At 35.1% G+C, this 12,971-nt stretch overlaps 1 pseudogene; it reads left to right on the forward strand.

Moving 5' to 3' along the window:
* The first annotated feature begins 321 nt into the window (after positions 1-321).
* LOC112483019 lies at positions 322-437 on the forward strand (annotated as a pseudogene).
* Positions 438-12,971: the final 12,534 nt, after the last annotated feature.

Genomic DNA, 12,971 nt, shown 5'->3' on the forward strand with positions numbered 1-12,971 from the left:
TAAAGAATACAACCTATTACATACGTATTAACGTGTGTTATGCCAAACCTCCCTACCTTTTTACTTATCATAGATCTGTTTTAATGTGGTTACTATATAGGCATATCACTATTTTAATATGTACACGGTCTTTCATTTTATCGGTCTATGCTGGTTTCATTTAAAATATTACTTTTTGGCAGTTGTTTCTAAGCATTGTTACTATAAAAGTTCCACAGTTGAGTGTTAGATTTGGACGTGGTTCCATAGTGTAGCAGTTAGCACGTCTGCTTTACATGTAGAATGCCCTGGGTCCACGTCCCAGTGGAGCCACAGTCCATGGTCTACGGCCATGCCACCCCGAACAAACCTGATGTCTGAGCTCGGAAGCTAAGCAGGGTTGGGCCTGGTTAGTATTTGAATGGGAGATCACCTAGGAAGACTAGGTGCTGTAGGCATAAATAATAATAAATAATTTTAAAAAATAAAGTGTCAGATTTGCCCAGGATTAAAATTTGGGGGCTGAGAACTTTATTGTCACTAGGATAATGTGTTATTATTTAATGTATTAAAGTAGAATTGGGAAAAGTTTCAGAAAACTTTTAGAAATCAATCAATGAACTAATTCTCCAATGAGACAGCAGCTTACAGATGTAACAAAGCTCTTTACAAAAATTCGATTCCACATATTATATAAGGGATGACACTACTGTGAAAATAAATTTAATCAAAATATTTAATCAAATATTCTATTTGTTATTAAATCATCATAATATTGTCTACTTAATATTAAAATTGTGATTTCTTATATTTTGTACAATGTCATCAGTGTTTTATTCCTCATAGATGAGTATTCCGAAATTCAGGACCAATGCAATATACTTTTGCAGTATTTTTTGGAGTTTAATAGTTTTATATGTGATGAAATGTCAATTGCTATGTTTTAAAAATGTCAAAGGCCTTAGGAGATATTTCTCTGAAACTGTTTTATAGAAAATTTATATACTTATTAGGAAATCAAGACCTCCTGTTTTCCTTTTCTTTAACCAGTGAAAAAGGCAATTTTGGCCATGTTGGCATTAAACAGATTTCATACATTATAAGTTGTTTCTGGATGGATTCAATATCCTCTCTTTTCTTTCAGTTTTATTTTTTTTTTAAATCAGGATATATTTATTTTCAGTTAGGAAAATAATCCATCCTGGTCAGTATTATTTACTAGCTTATAAACTGTTTCATTAAAAAATATTTCTATTTTATTTTAACGGAGCTTCAATCCTTCTGTCATTGATATCTTGCCATTAGAGTCTTTGAATCCATCATTCCTCTTTGAAATGTATTTCTATATATCTGACTAAAGCTTCCTGTAACAAGGAAATTTCTTTTGAATATGATTCATACCTCATGTGAACTTCTGATATGGCACACATTAGATTGGCTTTGAGAAAAAGACTGGATAAGTAAAGTTTATTGACATTTTCCTGGGTATATTTGTGTTCTCAATCTCCTGGTGTATTTACAGCTGTGTCATTTTAAGAATGCCTTCCTTCAGTGCAGCTAAATAACTCATTGAAAAAAGATGTGATTTGCAGGAGAACAGTGCTTGGTCTCCTTATTTTTTTCTAAGTCTTTTCATAAGAAAGAACAGATATACCAGAGCAAAATACACCAAGGATTTTGTTCGCCTTCTTCCAGTACGGAGAAATTCAGGGTATAGTCAAGAGACTCGACAGTATATAATTTGCAGGAAGAGCAAAGAGCATACTGCAAGAGGAAAACAGACAATGCGTTTGAATAATGAGTTCTTTTTTATGCGTTCTTTGCTTTTGTTACATTCTTAACATCAACAAAGTAGCCCAAAGGCATGTATTCTCCAGAGTAGTTCAGGACGAGGAGAAGGACATAGAAAAATTTGCCATAAAAATACTATCCACCCCGTTACAAAGTGCCTTGCTGTGTGTGTGGTGGAATGTTCGTCTTGCGAATGGACCTCTGGCTCATTGGCTAAGCCTCTGTGCTCTGTCCGGTTCTGAAGCACTGTGGACCCTTAGGTGCTTTTGTTCGCTCATTCCTGAGTCACAGCACGAATTGGCTTTCTCTGCGTGTCACACTAGATTTTTAAATTTTCAAGTTTCCACCTGGTATTCACCATATTTATCTGTCTCTGGCATTCTCACCAGCAGAGAGTCCCATCTCCACAAATTAAGGTCTTCTCAGGCTTTTCCCGCTCCACACAGTGAGAGGTTCCAGCAACAGCATTTCTTTATCTCTCTCCTTAAGTCTCCGAACATGGAGCAGGTGAAAATGAAACATTGGACAGAATAACCTGGACCTGAAGCTCGATGCCTGAGCAAGACAGTCCTGTGTTTGAAAAGAGCAACCTCTTCAGGAAAGATCTGTAGGCTACAGGCTTCAGCTCTGCCTGCTGTGAGTACAGTCTTCACACAAGGACTGTGCAGGCGCCTTTACTCTGTCACGTGTCTCAGCACTGGTTGACTTGAGGCGGGTTTTCCACTAGGAGCATTATTCTGGGAAGGCATTTGACTTGGTTATGCGAGGCTTTTGTGGGTCCCTATTTCAAAGATGTACAGTCCAGCATCTTCCTGTGTGTGTTTACCTGTGTGTTCAGGGATGAGGGTGCCTGAGGGGGCATCTGAAGACGACTTAACACGATAGTACACAGACGGTTAAGAATTTGGCATCTTGGGCCACTCTTAAAAATTGCTTTGCAGACAGTGTTTTAAGAAAGCAAGCTTCATTTACAAAAGGAGTAGAAGAATATGATAAAGAAAAACCTCAAATTAAGAGAGTAAATCCTAAGCATTTGGAGAATTATCTTATGTCAAAGCTGAACATACAAATGAAGCTGGATATCCACTGAGCAGGATTTAGTAGGGAAGTTAGCACTGTGCTGATAGGAATTCTTTAGGACTAAGGAGTAGTCATCTTAAAATAGGAGCATTATTCTGGGAAGGCATTTGACCTGGTGATGCGAGACTTTTGTGGGTCCCTATTTCAAACATGTTGAGTTTGCAATGACATTCCAACATCAACAACAATGACAACAACAACAACAGCAAAAATGAGTGTTGTGTGTAGTTGACTCGAACAACGGTGTTTGAAGACAGAGAATGCTATTTTCTGAAGCTGAATAAGTAGTTCGGTCTTGAGTTGCCCAAAATACAAAGATCAAGAAAGAAGAATCAAAAGGGAAACGGAAGGGTTTAGCAATAAAATGGAGAGTAAATATAATAATGAAACATCAAGGAAGAAATGAGGACTGGTGGAGCTATCTTGCAAGTGTGTAAATTCAAGTGCCAAAGAGGATGATACACGGAAAGGCCACTCCTGAGAGAAGATGTAGTCGCACATTTGAGACTGATGATAACACACACAGACGTGGGCACACACGCACACACACACACAAGGTATGTAAAGGTTGATTATATACATAATTAATGTCTCTAGGAAGAGTAGGACAAGCCTCTCAAGCGAGTTAAAAAAATGTGGAGAGCAAAAGGAAAAAGATTGTCCTAGGGTGTCATTGTGGTTGGGCCTGAGGTCACCATGAGGGTCCCCATGGTTGGCAGGGGCTTGTGGGGTTTCAATCTCCAGGTGACACCAAAGAAGAGAACACCCAGGCTTTCCTATCAGCTTGCCTAAGTGTGGGACTCAAAGGCAAGAGGGAAGGTTGACACTTAAAAGTGTCAGCAGTGAATCATCAATAAAAGGAGTCAGACGACTCCTTGTAAGTACGGTCTGCTGAAATCTGCATCACCTTTCCGGTGAAATTGTTTAGGCAGAAGAGCTCAGTGTATGAGAAATAGAGCCAGGGGTACTTTTGTATTGGCCAGTTGGTCAGGACCTAAGCAGCCCCACACTTTTGGCAAAGAAATTACAAATAGCATACATGAAGATCAGTTTGACAATGAAATCAAAGAAATGTGAAACGACCGATTCAACTATTAAGAAATAATCCAACAAATTTCAAAAATATGAGTACGTGGCTATGTTTAAATTGGAAAAAATATTATTTATTCACAAGTAGAAATTGGCTAGATAAAAATATACAATGATATTGAGGGATAATCTTCATTTATTGAAAATATAGATTAGCTTGGGTATCAAGTATGTAAACATTGAATTTAAAATTAGAAATAAAAACAGGTAGATCTGGTTCATTTGAGGTGGGGACAGGTAAGTAGTTTTGTTGTGCAAATTCCAATCCGATGTCTGTGCAACAGCTATTGTTGCAGAAAATATATCCCTTCTGTAGATCATACCAATGGAGTCAACACAGCTGATACTGTTCTCTGGGTGTCCTGATTTAATCGAGTTTAATACTTATTATTGTAAGTGAATCAGAATTTCATTCTAATGAAGAACATCATGATTTAGCCTAATCTGCATAAGTTATGAAATCATCGTTGCTAAAAATGAAAATGTGAGCTTTTCGACTTTGGATTTTTAAAAGTGCTAAGGAATTTTTTAAAATCGGTGTTACCATTTTTCTGTTTTTCAAGATACGAAAGAAAATATCGATGGAAGATGTTTGGTTTTTATAGTAAAAGTGTACACTTCTTTTAGTGAGCATATTTCAAGATAAAACACCATATGTTTAAATTTATTTAAGATTTATAAGTTCACAGATCATAAATCTGATTTCCGGAGGAAATGTGAATTTTCCTCCCTCCCATATTATGTTACTAGAGGTTGAATCTGACAGTAATCAGATAGTAACAAGCCTCTGACTGTGCATAACATCATGGCTTCTAGGCCTTACCCCTCCCTGAAAATTAAAAAAAAAAAAAACCCAAAAGACCCCGCATATTCACTCTATTTTTCAGTGTCTTTCTCCATTAGTGTCATCCCATGCGAAGGCTTAATTATCTGGACGGTCCTGCCTTGTATTTGTAAATGAAGCACCAGCACATTTTATACAGTTTTATGACAGAGATGAATTGCAGTTAATCGAATGAAGCTTTTCTAACAGTGCCAACGTTTCACACCGATGGAGTTAAGTTTGAGCCAACGTTACCATTTGATTCTTTTCCAGATTTTCAAATTCATACATTAAAGATGACTAAGTCTAGCACTTGGCAAACACAGGCAAGAAGGAATTTACTCAGTATGACTTTACGAAGAAATTGAGGAAATGGGCTTGGAGAAGTGAAGAGCAAAATGTGAAATAACATAATAGAGGTGCCGACATAATTTTATGCTATATGTTTATATAATTTAAAACTAAAGTCACATGTGCTTAACGGAAATCATCGTACCACGAGGCCCATGTCCTAAAGCTACTCAAAAGCGTACTAAGACAAAAAAATGGTGACATGACATTTGTAAAGTCCTAGAAAATTAACAATATATTTCTTTACTAAAAATAAGTAAATGATGTAGATCTTTAAAAATCTAAAACAAAGAATGCTTTCAGTTTTGTTATTATCCATAAATTTATGTAATTTTTGTTTCTAAAAATTCAATCACCATAGCTATATGTCTATAGAGTAAAATATAACATTTTTCATAGTAAAATTATACAGAGTAAAAATATTAAACCCTTTGAAAGTATTGAGGGAAAGATAACAATTATACCCTCTGGAGAGAAAAATAATCAACCATCTGAAGTTACTGCAGTGTGAATAAAAGCAGGCAGATTCTAAAAAGAGGTGGAAATTTGCAAGAACAGAATGGCAGAAGGTGAATAGCTTGTCTTGAGTAGCTTTTAGCCCGAAGGCACGCCACGGTTCACTCCACAGGCAGCATCTAAAATATCAAAAAATCCTACTGGTTTAAAGAAATAGAGAGGTGGGACAACCACAGATGCTACAAAGAGCAGGAACGGTGCCTCCAAAAAGAGGAAGTCACGCATTCTGCGTCTGGACTCCTTAAAAATCTAATATTCTCAGGCTAATCCCTGGACCACTTGTGCAGGGGACCCAGCCAAAGCAGCTCCGCTCTAGATGCAATAGCTAAACTGTAACTGAAGTTGTCGACTAAGACAGCATTTCCAGGTGAAGCCCAGTCAACTCATCTGCCTGCTAAAACGAGCAAGCAAATAAGAATATCACAGTGCTTAGTGAACTATACAATGCTGGGATTATCTTTTTTTAAGAAATACTATGCCTGTTAAGTGAAAGAGTAAAAGGTGTAAATATATATACATATATATATGTGTGTGTGTGCCCACGTCTGTGTGTTATCATCAGTCTCAAGAGAGAGCTACACCACACACACATATATATATACACACACATACTTATATTGATATATTGATATGTGTATGTGTGTGTATATATATACATATAAATTATCAGACCGTTAATAAAAATATACTTGAACTTTAGTCTTCTGAAGGGTGAGTAAGGATCTGCATACATCACCAGATTTTCGAAAGGCTTTGTTTCTGTGTGTGAGCATCGAAAGAATGTTGTACCATGACCTCATGGTAAATTATAATTTTCCTGAAGGTGAAGATAATGCTGGGCAAGTAATAGACAAAGAAACGCCAAAGAGCTCAAGTCAGCAGCATCATGGAGTGACATAAACCCCCTTACCTGGCATTCTGTCACGTTTTCCCCAGTTCGCTTGTCTGTTACTACTTGTCCTTGACCTCACTACCTTCATCTCTAAAATTTAGAAGATGTATGTGCTGACTTTGGGATGTTCCAACCATTGTTAGTCCCCGATCTCTTTCTACTATCTACCTATCTTCCCCAAATGTAGACAACAGTGAAAATTTGCTTCGATTGCAGCTGAGAAGCACCATGCACAAAGCTTGAAGGGTTTGGTCTCACCTTATGCCCCTATCTGCAGACCCTGCCTCCTCTACATGAGTAAATGGCTAGGGTTCCAGAGGTCACAGGATGGATGTGCCAGTTAACTCCATTGTGATAATCATTTCACAAGTACACAAACGTTAGATCATCGCATCGTACAAACTAAATGTATGCAATTTTAATTGTCAATTGTACTTTAATAACACTGTAGAAAAAAAATTAAGGAAGGAAAGAAAAAAAATACAGTTTGAAAAGTACTTTTGTAGCAGCTAAATGGTTTAGCACTGAGGGTCTAATCTACCCTCCCCATAGCAAAACAGTTTTCAAGGTATTATCTAAAAGTTTGCCCTTGCACATTGATGTGCATTTTTGTGACCACCACAACTAAATACTGAATATATAAATGCTGGTTTTGTTGCATGGATACAGTTTAGTTTGATATATTTGACTTGGAATGGTTTCATAGCTCAGGAAAGCCTTAGGTTTAGTTGCAATAACAATTTACTGTTAAAAGTGCACATGATACTAAATTTGTACTAAAATTTGTGGTTTCAGCTGCAATTCCATGAAGTAATCAATTTTGCCTATTTAATTGATTATCCTATATGAGTCATTTAGATGCAACTTTTTGCAGATATAACTTCGATTTAGGGTGAGAGAAAACGTAAAATACATGGAAAGCTTCATAATAATGCATGGCATAGGAAAACTAAGTAGAGACAACTGTGTGGTTGCAAAGCAATATATTGATTAGTAGGAAAACAAATTAAAATATACTGTATTATAAATACTTGCTATTTCACTTGAAAATCCTGTTGTTATTATACCTATAATACTATTTGAAGTGATCTTACTTTACTTGAACATTAGAGGAAGCAAGGGTAAAGGGACAAATTGAATTACGTTCTTCCTGGCTATGCTTTTGGTAATAACTTAGATAGTTATTACATTCTTATCTTCATGGGATTTCCTGATTCATAGTGAGTGCATATATTATAGTTTATTACTTTATCAAAGCAAATTAAATTCATCAGATCAAAGAAAATTGTTTGTTTCTGTGAATCTAAGAGCACAAAAAAATAAAACTAACTTTCCTCAGCAGATTAAAAATATGTTGGTAAGCTCTAACCCAAATTGCATGTGGTTATTAAATTGTTTTATAACTTTAAATTACTTTTCAACTTAAATATATGCATGTGGTAAATATCAAACTATGTTAGGAAAAGAAAATATATACAGAGACAATGGTGAAAATTTTTCCATTCTCCTAAATCCTCATTTCTACTATTCAGAGCTGATGGAATATTTTAACATATTTACCCTTTAAAAATAAAATCTAGAATCATACTGAATAGATTGCAGTTCAGATAAAATAGTAATAATGATAACTATACCAATGCAGTAGTGTCAGAAGTAGCAGGGAAATTGGATAAATCCCGGGCTAATTTCCAGAGAACAATATTAAGTGAAGTTTATGTAAATAACAAATAATATTTAAAATTCACAAATTAACAAATATAAGATACGAAGGATACTGTTTCAAATACCCAGGACTTGAAATCATTATTGTTTTATCAAATTACTTGATCAATTTTATTTTGGATAAGTAAAATATTTCCTGTAATGGTGAAATTTCTTTTCACTATCCAAGTCCAATCTCTGTACTTTTATTCTGAGAAGAAACACTGCTTGAATTTATAATGTATCATCATGGGTTATTGTATATCTTTACAGGTATAGCCTAGATTTTTGGGAAAAAGAAATAGCTTTGCTGGTCGTATTATATGTTGCAAGATACTTTCTTAATTCAGTTCTCTACCGTTGGATATTAAGAATGTTTTAAATTAATTTATTCTCACAAGTAATGCACCAATAAACATTTTCTTTACTCTCTCCTTATGAACATGAGCTAGTTTCCTGAGAACTGTGTTATTCAGTATAGTGATTTCTATACTGAATATGTGGCTTTTTAACAATAGAAATATGGCTAGTATGAATTTAGATGTGCCAGTAAGTATAAAATACATGTCGGATTTTGAAAACTTTATATGAAAAAAGAGACTGTAAAATATCTCATTAATATTTTATGTTGGTTATGTTTAAATAACACCGTAGAACTATTAAAGTACATTATTAAAATTCATTTCACTTTTGTACTTCTGCTTTTTAAATGTGTGTATATACCCATGTATGCATGTGTACATGCATGTATATATAATATGTGCACATACGTAATATGTTCATGAGTATGTTTACAGAGGTATAATCATTTAGAAAAATATTTGTCACATAGAAAATTACAAGGCTCAATTTATTTTACATAGTGTTACTTTGCCACACATTTTTAAATATTACAGCTTTAAAATGAAATTTGAAATCTGACAGATTAGAATTATAAAGTTGTTTTCTGTCTTTTTCTGTGAATCATGCCATTATGTCTTTCCTGTTGATGAAACTTTCTCTTTTCCATACATTTCAGAATCAGTTTGTATTGTTCCATATACAAAAAGGCATTGTGTTAGTGTAGATGTGATTGCGTTTCTTTTATAGGTCATTTTGGCCAGTGATGACTTTCCTCATCAGTGTGTGTGGGTGTAGCTCTCTCTTTTTAGATGTCCCCTAAAAAATTTAGTAATTTAGTTATTTTTCTATGAATAACTTACGTATCTTCCATAAAAATATTTTAGAACACATTCAGTATAGGTATTTTAGAGTATTTGCTATATTAATATGCAAAATTTGAATCCTTGAATAGTAAATTGTACACATAGAACCTAAACTGATAGGATAATTACTCCAGTAAAGATTTTTTTTTTCTCAGAGATCTCTTTGCTCTATAACCTCTACCTCGTGGTTATAAAACTGACAGAGAATCTCTCCAAACTAAAATATCAGAGTGTTAACTTGTCTTGGTCTTTGTTATTTAAGAAAATGAGGACGTGAATACTGTGCGTGAAACCGCGTTCACACTTTGCTCAGTTCTTCCTCTGCAGGGACAATACTCCACGGCCCACGTTGCTGCCTTGATTCACAGCCTCTATGTTATAGCCCTGGCACTGAGAAATCATGTTGCCTGCCTTCCATGTTTCGAAATAAAGAGCAGGACAAGATAGAAGTGTGCTGGAAAATAACAGCAGAGTTTTATGATGTTCCATGAAGATCACTTTCATATGTTTTATTATTTGGCTTAACAGATGTCCTAAACACATGCTTGGATTGTAAATGTATCGGCACGTGTGACAATCTGTGACTGGTCTGGGGATACCTTTCCTAATATGAGATATTTAGAAAGGATTGGCCTCAAACTAGATGTCTTTTCAGACCTGGATTAAGATTATAGATACTGTGTTACATTCAAAAGAGTCTAATGAGAGTCATTTAATGTAGTTTTAGTCATTTAGTGTAGCTGAATAGTTGAATATTTTCTTGTGATTTTATGTGTTTCTGATCATATTACTTGTCAGGTTTGAAAGACAAACTTGGCTTGAGAATTTTCCAGAGAGAAATTATATTACTGTAAGTGATTTTTAACATTATGAATTTTTATTCACATACTTATTAAACACACTTTATTGCATAAGATTTTTTACGGCACACACAAATGTGGATTTACTTAAAAGAATTACTATTGAAATCTCTGTATAAAATAAAGGATTTTTTTTTCTCTTCCATATTCTCTTTCAGTTACTGATAAACTAGATATGAGTTGCCCCTGGCAAAATTTAATGTATCTATTTGGACAGACTCTCTCTATATGATTTAATTTTTTTAATAGAAAGAATGTGATTTAATTATTTTTTTACAAATGCCATGACAAGAAGTCCCAAAGATGGAGTTTGTCAAATTAGAGTCTGAGTGTCTCTAGATGAGTATGCCAAGTAAAAATATATGCATAACACATTTTTTAGAATCATTGACTTTTAAAACTTACTTTAGTTATGATCCAAACACAGATATGACACAGAAAAAAATTCCATTGGAATTAATTTAAACACTAGACATCAAAGAAAATCACACATAAATGACACATAAGGCTGTACTTTGAAGCCTCCACTTCAGCGTAAGCAAGGAGACATACTGTCCTCACAAAGAGTCAATAAGCACGCTTCTGTGGAAACATCTGATACTCTTCCAAATTGTCAAAATACTGTAAAGCGTTATTTTAAGTTTTGAAGGATTATTTACAGAGGATAAAGTGCATAAATCTTTAGGGCACAATTCAGTTTTTACACACATGTAACAACAACCCAGGACAAATTGTAGAATAGAAATGTATAGTTTATATATTTTTTCTCAACATAAACTAATCCATGTTCTTGCATAATCCATTTTATGCTCTTATGCTGTAATCAGAACGATGCAGCTTTATTGTTGTACAGTGTTCCATTGTGTGAAGATACATTTGTTTTCTGGTCTCCTTTTCATAGATATCTAAGTTGTTTTTATCTTTGAACTGCTGTAAATAAAGCTGTCATGAATATTTTTGTGGACACGTGCACTCACATCTCTTAAGTACATATTTCAAAGTGAGATTTCTGGATAATAGGGTAGGCTTAAGTGTAATGCTTGATTAGAAAAAAAAAAACAAAAATTTTTTTTTCCCCAAAGCGTTTGAGCAATTTTAAACTCACACAACGAATGTGTAATACATTGTCCCCACATCCTCTGCAAATTTGTTTGTCATTCCATTTTTTAATCAAATCCTTGCAATTCATATAAAATAAAATATACTTACTCTAATAGACAGTGTTATTAAATTATGACAAACATATGCAACTCTGTACCTACAAGCACAATCAAGAGAATGAATATTTTTATCACCACAAAAGGATACCTGTGTCCCAATAGGATCCAGCATTTCTACTTCTGGGTATGAACCCCCCAAAATTGGCAGCAGTGTCTTGAAGAGGTAACTGTACACCTATATTAATAGGAACTTTATTTACAATGGCCAAAAGGTGGAAGCAACCAAAGTGTCCATTGATGGATATATGGATTAAAGAAACGTGGTTTATACATTTAATGGAATATTCTTCAGCCTCAAGAAGGACTGGAATTCTGACAAATGCTGCAAGGCAAATGACCCTCGTGGACATTATGCTAAGTGAAATAAGCTGGGCACAAAAGGGCAGATACTGTGTGATTCCACTTAGGGATATCTGGAGCACAAACTAGGAGAGACAGAAAGCAGAATCATGGTTATGGTGGTTGCCAGGGGCTGGGGAAAGAAGGGAGGTTGGCAGTGAATGTTGCACAATGACAGTGTACTTAATGTCACTAAACAGAACACTTAAAAATAGTTAAGATGGTAAATTTAATGTGCGCATTCCACCACAGTCAAAAAATAAATAAATAAGAAAAAGATGCTTGTGCACCCTTGCAGACAATCAAATCTGTATTTGTTTCCTTGAGCTGCTGTAACAAAATAGCACAAACCGGTGTCTTCAGACAAGAAAAAAACATCTCTTACTGTTCTGGAGGGTGTAAGTCTATAAGCAAGGTATTGTCAGGGTCATGCTCCCCCAGAACTTCTAGGGGAAGGTCCTTCCTTGCCCCTTCTAGGTTCTGGTAGCCCTAAGCATCTCTTGGCTTGTGGCAGCATAGCTCCAAGCTACGCCTTCATCTTTCCAGTGCCATCTTCTCTCTGTGTCTGCTTCTCTGCGTCTTCATAAGGCATTCTTGCCCTGTGTCTCTGTTTTCTCTTCTTATTAGGACACTTTTGGACCAGGACTCGCTCTAATCGAGTCTGATCTCATCCTGACTTGATGACATCCACAAAGAAAAGGTCATGTTCACAGCTACTGGGGTTGATATTTCTATCTGTCTTTGGACGGAAGGACACAGTTCAGCCCCAACACACACATCACTCCAAACCCAGGAGTGATTCTTTTCTGGCTCTGTCATTATGGACTACATAAGATTTTTCTAAACTTCTATATGAATGGGATAATCGAGTATGTAATATTCGATTATGGCTTTTTTCACTCAGCATAATAATGTTAACTATTACCCATATTTTCCAATACGTTTGTATCGTGTTATTGACCCATCAACAGTGTGTAGAAAAAGCCAGTTATTCAAATCTTTGCCAACAGTCTTAATATTAGCCATGCTAGTGAGTCTGAAGTGATGATAAATTTTTAATGTTTCAATTGACATTTATTTAATCATCAGTCTTAATATTAGCCATGCTAGTGAGTCTGAAGTGAT

This window comes from Pteropus alecto, unplaced genomic scaffold, assembly GCF_000325575.1.
Source record: "Pteropus alecto unplaced genomic scaffold, ASM32557v1 scaffold66, whole genome shotgun sequence".
NCBI classification, from domain to species: Eukaryota; Metazoa; Chordata; class Mammalia; order Chiroptera; family Pteropodidae; genus Pteropus; species Pteropus alecto.